At 34.5% G+C, this 8,961-nt stretch overlaps 1 pseudogene; it reads left to right on the forward strand.

The window, feature by feature from the left end:
• LOC122747016 overlaps positions 1-8,719 on the forward strand; it is an 85,475-nt pseudogene extending 76,756 nt beyond the window's left edge.
• The last annotated feature ends 242 nt before the right edge of the window (positions 8,720-8,961 follow it).

An 8,961-nucleotide genomic window follows, 5' to 3' on the forward strand; every position in this document is an offset into this window, starting at 1 on the left:
CAAGAAACAGAGATTCCACAATGGCACTCTTCTCTCTAAGGAACGAGGATAGTGAAAAACAAACAAAGAAAAAAGTACAAAACACTGTTCTGAGCCAGTTACCATCCTTCTGGCCCTAGGCAAAGCAAACACAATATATATAAAGAGGGAGTGAGAGTTAGATCATGGCAAGTTATAAGAGTTATCATCTTTCATATTTTTTGATCCTGCCAGACAATCACAATATGACTAAAGTCCAATCAATGTTATTATAATGTATAAGCTCAAGTTGAGGAGTCACAGAAGTGAAAGAATTACCTGGTAATGAGTGGAACGTCTTTGCTGAATCTTATTGTTCTTTCTTCCTAGAATAATTAGCTGATGATACTTCCCTGGGTTCTGCTGACAGGCTGACTTGCCCTGTCTATGAAGTTCTTGAAGGAAACATCTGAGAACTGATGTGGCATTCATATGTGATGTAAGTGATTAAAAGAGCTACCTGAGCATGTATGGACTTATGTGCTTGACATACAGTGGGATTATTGCATTAATCTATCAAACATCCCTGGGTTCCCATTGCCAGGTACCAAATATTCTGCTTTATTTATAGCAGACATCTTACTTGACATCCTGACCTGGAGGCAGCTTAGACTTCCTCCATTTCACATTCTTCCATTTATATATCTTATTATTGAAAAATTCAAAGACTATTTCTTCATCTGATCTTTGTTTTCTAAGAGTATAACCTAGTAGGAATCTTAATGATTGACTCTTTCAGCACAGTCATTCTACATATGAATAAAATCAGTCCCAAATAGAGGGAGTAAATGAAAATTTCACAAGGTAGTGAGTGGATTCAAACCAAAATTGTGTGGCTCCTAATTCAGATCCTTTTACTAAAACATATTGCCTATCCTCTAGAATACCCAAGGTATAGACATTACCTGGCTTGTTGTATTTCTCTCTAGCCACTTAATATTCTGTATCATTTGTAGCCTTACATTTCTTGGTAATTGAATTTCAGCAAGCATGAATGACTTGTGCATGAGAGAGATGATATGTCCTCTCCCTTGAACAGGTACTAACCCTAGCCCTATTTTCATTCAGCTATTTTTTGTATAAAATGTAGAAAATAAGATCTAACGCATTACTTTGGAGCCTATAAATTCTCTAGCAGGAGCAAAACTATAGCTTCCACTCTCATTTCTGAGAACGTCCTTGGTTTTATGGTACTTTGCACTTTCCTACTACCATGCACAAGGGACTCTGGGAAGGATAGTTGATATAGTGTGTGCCACTGACAAACATAAATCTCTCTGTATTCCTAACTACATCTACATCATCTGTAGAAGTAACAAATTCTTCTTTAAAGAACAGCCACACAAGTGTTCAGAATGTTGTCCTTTCTACTTTTAAATATACTGAAGAAGGGGTAGTTAGATGGCAGAGTGAATAAAGCACAGGCCCTAGATTCAGGAGGACCTGAGTTCAAATCTGCCCCCCCCACACACACACTCTTGACATTTGCTAGCTGTGTGACCCTGGGCAAGTCACTTAACCCTCATTGCCCTGCAAATAAAAAAGAAAAGAAAAAAGAAATATATTGAAGCATAACCTATACTTAGGTTTTTGGATTATTTATTGTTGTTTTGTTTTTCACTCATGATTTTCAAGTCAAACCTGCCTTTGGTTCCTTCTAGACATCTAGGTGATTGAAATTATATCCACTCTTCCCTTTTGCTATATATGGAGTTAGAATATCAGAAATTTTAGTTTCAAACTTGTCATGTCTTTACCTTCTTAGTTTTCAATGTGTGATAAGAAACATCACTATTAACATGGGATCAGATATTTGGAGTTGGAGGATACCTTAGAGATTGTTTACTCCAACACTATTATTTTAGAAATGAGGAAAATGAAGCACAGAGAGGTTTAATATTTTGAACAAGAGAATATAGATAACATGAAGCAGAATCTGGATTTAGACCTAGGTCCTCTAATGCTAAATCCAGCATTCTTTCCTATTTATCTCAAAGTAAGAACAACAAAATTCATGAAGATGATATAATAGAGTAGTTAAATTCAAGATGAAAATAAATCTCAGGTTTTATGTAAAATGAAAATTTGAAACATGAATTTTACATTAATTATACTCTATCTATCTATCCCTCTATCTACCTATGTATCCATCTATCTCTACCTAGTAGGAGTTGATATCTCAAATATGTTATAATGTAGAAACTAAGAATTGTACTGGTTTTAAAAGTGATTTTATTATATTGCTGATCCTGGCACTGGGAACAAAGCAGAGTACTCTCTACCAATTTCTATAATGCTGCTTTAAAAAGGTGAGCATGGTTTAGTAGCCTCTTTTTACTTCAGAGCAGATCAGAAATGTTTGTGTTACTTCTAGTGTTGTCTTGGTCAAGACAGTCTAAAATGATGAAAGGATATAGTGAAGATCTCATTTTAGAGGCTGACTATTCCCAGTGAAGAATTCCATTTGCTTTATTAAATATAATAAGAAAAGCAGATTTCCTGTAAGACTCAGCTGAGCTCATCAAATATTAAGAGGACCCTTACATTCACAGTCTTGGATATTCAGCATTCAGTACTATGGTTTGACAATCAAATAGCTACCAAAGATATGCTTTTCATTTTCTTTCTTTCTTTCTTTCTTTCTTTCTTTCTTTCTTTCTTTCTTTCTTTCTTTCTTTCTTTCTTTCTTTCTTTCTTTCTTTCTTTCTTTCTTTCTTTCTTTCTTTCTTTCTTTCTTTTTCTTTCCTTCTTTCTTTCTGGTGCACTATTTTTCCCTTATATCAAATGAAAGCCATTGTTTATAATATGTTTCTTTTTTGAAATCATGTTAGTGAAAAAGAAATTAATCCTGTCAGTTCTCCAATTTGTGGATTTGGCTCTTCAAGTGAGAAGGCAATAAAAGGTTCTAGTTATAATTAGTTTGTTTCTTTCTTAGTCTTATTTAGGAACTTAACTTTAGAAGTATGTACACTTTCACACTACTCTCCTATTTTCCTTGACTAAGCCAATATCTTCCTCACCTGCTCCTCCCCATGTTTTTGGGAAATGTATAGTACTGCTATAGATTCAGACACATAATATTTTAAAACTGGAATTGATCAAAGAATTTTAAACTATATTAGGAACTACTGTTTCCTAACTTTGAAAATGTTGCCATAAAGAAGCCATTAAAATAGTATGTAAAAATCTTCCTTTTAAACAAAGAAGAGAAGAAAAGAGAAAGGAAGGGAGAGACACACATACACACACAGAGAAACAGAGAGAGAGAGTGAGAGAGAGAGAGAGAGAGAGAGAGAGAGAGAAATGGAGGAAGAGAGGGGAGAAGAAAGAAAATGACTTAATTTAACAAATGTTCTAGTAACCCTGAATTATTTGTCGATGAAGGAAAAATATAAGATTGTATTTTATATATATATACACACACACACACATATGTAATTGTCTGTGAAAAATTCCATGAGAGTATTTCAGAAGACAACTGCATTTCACCCAGCCCCTTACCCCACACCCATAGCCCCTCCCCCCACACACAAAGGACGCAAAAAGTTCAGTTCATAATCTTGATGTTTTATGTTAACATGACCATTACCAGGAATGACAAACTGTTGAAATTGGCATAATGGTTGAGTTTCTATGAGAGTCTATGTGAAATAGCATCTGTTAGAAAGAAAAATGAAAACTTATTCTCACTTTACTACTCAATTATTGGTCAGATTAACCAGGTAAACACCTATATTTTAAGGTGAAGGTAATTTATGTGATATAGTATTACTTCAGAAAGTGAATTATTAAATTTTATAAATTTATTATGAACTAATAAGTAATCAACAAATCATTCAAATACACAACAACATAAAAGAGGTCATACATAAAACTGATTTGTCTATAAATTTATTTTCACAGTTTATATTAACTTCAAAAAATATTAGTTTCCTTCCATTATCTCCTTAATTGTTTTCTTATTGTTATTTTTCAAAATTATAAGTTATGCATGTATATATACATATATAAAGCTTTCTTTCTCTCTTTCCTTCTTTCCTCATTTCTTTTTTTCCTCTTTTCTTTCTTTCATTCTTTCTTTCTTTTTCTTTCTTTCAACCATACTTAAAGAGTGCAGCATTTTATGAAAACATCAAAGTTTCATTTAAAAAATTAGAGTGTTAGGGGGGCAGCTAGGTGGCAAAGTGGATAAATCACTGGCCCTGGATTCAGGAGGACCTGAGTTCAAATCTGGCCTCAGACACTTGACACTTACTAGCTGTGTGACCCTGGGCATGTCACTTAATCACCATTGCCCCACAAAAAAAGAAAAAAATTTAAAAAATTTAAAAAATTAAAAAAATTAAAGCTCTTAAAAGTTGACAACCTGGAGAAAATATTTTCCTTCAGGTTTAACAAATTGGTTTGTAATGATTTCAAAAGAAACATAACATTTTTCAAATGAAAAATTGGGAAATTTAGCTCACCTTTAATGTTTTATTAAGATTGTTGCAGGGGCAGCTAGGTGGTGCAGTGGATAAAGCACTGGCCTTGGATTCAGGAGGACCTGAGTTCAAATCCAGCCTCAGACACTTGACACTTAACTAGCTGTGTGACCCTTGGGAAGTCACTTAACTCTCATTGCCCTGCAAAATAAAAAATAAAAAAATTGTTGCAACTACAATTTGTATTACATTTGGTTATTTAAGAATGAATATTCCTTCATTCTTTATTCAGTAGAGTATTGCCAAGTACTATGATAGTTGAGGATGATTTCAATGAAACAGTAGATTAAGAAATGTCCCATGGTAAATCCAGCTGTTATGTCATACTTTCTTAGAAAATTGTATCATTCTTTCAAATACTAGACTCAAGAAAAGCATAAAAAAGTAAACAGGAAAAAGAAATCATAAGGGATATATTAAAAGATTAAACTGTTTACATTCCTACATGGGATGGTGATACCTGTAATTCATAAGAACTTTCTTATTATTAGAGCAGTTGGATGGAATATATTCAGATAAAAGGCACAGTTGTGCACTGAATATGAAGGAATGGTATCTTTAAAAAAATAAAATTCCAGGGGCAGCTAGATGGTACAGTGGATAAAGCACTGGCCCTAGATTCAGGAGGAGCTGAGTTCAAATCCAACCTCAGGTACTTGACACTTACTAGCTGTGTAACAATGGGCAACTCACTTAACCCTCATTGCCCCACAAAAAATAAAATAAAATTACAAGATGATAGAGGAATTCACTGGGAGAGATAGAAAAGGAGAGGTAAAATGAGGTAAATTATCTCACAAAAAAGAACCAAGTAAAAGCTTATACAGTGGAGGGGAAAATGGGGGAAGTGATGCTGAGTAAATTAACCTTGCTCTCATCAGAGTTGACTCAAAAATGGAATAACATACACACTCAATTGGGTACAGAAAACTATCTTACCTTGCAGGAAAGTAGAAGGGGAAGGATGATAGAAGAAAGGGTAGATTAAGGAGGGGGAACTGAGAAGCAAAATGCTTTTGAGGAGGGACAGGATGAAAGGAGATAGATAATAGAGTAAATGTCATAGGTAGGGAATAAGATGAAAGGAAATATAGATAGAAATAGTTACTGTGAAAAAATTTTGAAGTAAGTTTGTTTGATATAGGCCTCATTTCTCAAACATATAGAGAACTAAGTTAAATTTACAGAAATATAAGAGCCATTCCCAAATTCATAAATGATTAAAAAATATCAACTGTTTTCAGATGAAATAATCAGTGCTATCTATAGTCATATAAAAAGATGCCCTAATTCACTGTTGTTTAGAAAGATGCAAGTCAAAATATTTCTAGGGTATTACCTCATACCTATTGGATTGGATAATAGGAGAGCAGAGGAAAATGACAAATGTTATAGGTTATATGAGGAAAATAAGACATCAATGCACTATTGGTGGCTATAAAACCTTGCATACTCTTCGACCTAGCAATACCACTACTAGGTCAATATCCAAAAAGAGATAAAAAAGCAAAAGGTTAAGGGACCTATATGTACAAAAATATTCATAGAAGTTATTTTCTGCTGGCAAAGAATTCAAAATTGATGGGATTCCCATCAATTGAGGAATGGCTAAACAAATTGTGTTATGTGATTATGATGGGACACTTGTGCTATAAGAAATGATAAACAGGAAGCTCTCAGAAAAACCTGGAAAGACTTAATGAACTGATGCAAAGTGTAAATGTACTGTGTACAAAGTAACAGCAATATTGTAAGATGATCAGCTTTGAATGTCTTGGCTATTCTCAATAATACAATGATCCAAGACAACTCTGAAGGCCTTATAATGAAAAATGCTATTTATCCCCAGAGAAATAACTGATGGTGTCTGAATATAGGTTGAAGCATAATTTCTTTTTACTTAAAAGCAATAAAAATAAACAAACAAAAAAGAAAATTGTGTAATTTAGATGCTAAATATAATCCTATTTCCATATTTCAAAGATTGTTTGTTTCTTTTGTGTGGTCCCCCAATACAGACTGAAGTAGACTTGTATAACTCAGTATATGGCCTTTCTGAATAGGTTTGGGCACAAAATTTCATGTCCCACTGGCAAAGCTTCTAGGGAAGAGTCTCTAGGAACTTATTTGAACTAATGCTAAGATAAAAGCATGTAGCGCACTGCCAGGCCTCTACTTGTTAGATAGATCTGGCAAAGCTTATACTCTATTGCTATATTGTTATATAGTCTGAGAATCCAGGGTCAATTCATAGAACACAGTGAAGTATCTCATTGGGTGACAGGGGGTGGGTGGGGATTAATCCATTAAATCAACATAAGAAGTATTACAATAGGATACAGTTCACTCATGTTTATTTTATATCTGTGTCAACAAGTGTGCAAGACTCCATGCTTTAAACAGAAATAAACAGTGAGTTTATGGCAAAGTAAGAAATTAGTCCAGGCCCCATTAAAAGTGACTAATAGAAAAATGTAACTTGATGAAACACATAAAAGGAATTTTAAAAATCAGCTGGGCAGGAGGCAGCTAGGTGGCGCAGTGGATAAAGCAACAGCCCTGGATTCAGGAGGACCTGAGTTCAAATCCAGCCTCAGACACTTGACACTTACTAGCTATGTGACCCTGGGCAAGTCATTTAACCCTTATTGCCGCCCCCCCTCAAAAAAATCAGCTGGGCAGTCGGCAGCTGAATGGAGGGGGAGGTTGTGAGGAAGGCATTGGAGCTGTCAAATTCTGTTCATTTTGAGCATCTCCCTGGGGTCTGCCAATTCTGCTGCACAGAAGGCATAATCATAGCCCTGTATTTAACATTTGTCTTCCTGGAGGATCACCTTAGGTATAAAACTGGAAATAGCTTGTCTTTAAATTCCATCTCTTAGTTTTCTAATTTGTTGCACCTTTAGAGGAATACTAAGAAACTGGGAAGAGCTTTATCAATGAAGAATTTAACTTTAATTTCCTTGATGAAGGCTTTACTGCTAAGGATATTTTGGAATAGAAAATTAATAAAGTTTCTTCTTATGCTATAGATGCCTTCTATGTTGCTGAGGTTGGTAACATCCTAAAGAAACATTTGAGATGGTATAAAGCTCTTCTTTGAGTAACTTATTTTTATTCTGTTAAATTTAATGACAGCAGAGCTATAGTGAAGACATTTGCTGCTATAGGAGCAGGATTTGATTGTGCTAGTGAGATTTAAATACAATTAGCAAAGAATTTTGGGGTTTCTCTACCAAGAATGGAGTATAAATGATCGCTTTTGATAGTGGAATCGAGCTACTGAACATTGCCAGAGCTCATCCAAAGGCAAATCTGATTTTGAGGATTGCCACTGATGACACCAAAAGTATCTGTCATCAAAGTGTTAAGTTTGGTGTCACTCTCAAAACTAGTAGGCCACTCTTTGAGCAGGCATAGGAACTGAGTATTGATTTTATTGGAGTCAGTTTCCATGTGGGAAGTAGTTGTACTGATCCAGAAACTTTCATCCAAGTAATTTCTAATGCCAAGTATGTGTTTTTTTTTTTTACATGGGGGTGGAGTTTATGTATCTTCTTGATACTGATAGGGGCTTTTCTGGTTCTGAAGATGTAATGCCTACGTTTAAAGAGATCTCAAGTGTACTCACTCCAGCATTAGGTAAATATTTTCATTCTGACTCTGGAGTTAGAATCTTAACTGAACCAGGCAAATACTATGTCACATCAGCTTTCATTCATGCACTTAACAATCATTGCCAAAAAAACTTGTATTAAAGGAACATACTGTTACTTACAATGAAGACGAGGCAAATGACCGAACCTTTATGTAATATGTAAATGATGGAGGATATAGATCATTTAATTTCATACTTTTTAACTATGCATGTTCCCTTCTATTCTACAAAAGAGACCCAAACCAGGTGAGAATTATTATTCTTCCAGTCCAAATTGTTGAACACTGTGATTTACCATGAATATATGTGGGAGACTGGATGCTGTTAAAAAACATGGGCATTTATACAGTTGCTACTGTTTCTTCTTTAAATAGACTTCAAAGATCCACCATCATGTGATGTCTGGATCAGGTATGGCAATTTATGCAACTAATCAAGAATAAAAGTTTTCCACCAGAAGTAGAGGATCAGGAAATCAAGATTTTGCCATTTTCTCATGCTTGGAAAAGTAGGATGAAACCATTCAACAACTTGTATTTTAGCTAATATTAATGTATAGATACTGTTTGTAGCAATTAATTGCAAGTTTAGTTTGAATTAGAGCATTTGAAGGGGGACCATTAACTTAATTCCTGCTAGAGTTTTAAAATGTTTTAAGAATAGGGTTGACACAAATACAACAATGTGGAAGACTAAGAGGTGGTGTCACACTTATCTGTGTTCCTATGAAAACTCTTTGTTTTATATAGATTTTTTTCACTTTTCAAAAAAGATTGTCCTCAGTTGCTAAGCAAGGATTTG

Source organism: Dromiciops gliroides, chromosome 1 (genome assembly GCF_019393635.1).
Source record: "Dromiciops gliroides isolate mDroGli1 chromosome 1, mDroGli1.pri, whole genome shotgun sequence".
NCBI lineage: Eukaryota > Metazoa > Chordata > Mammalia > Microbiotheria > Microbiotheriidae > Dromiciops > Dromiciops gliroides.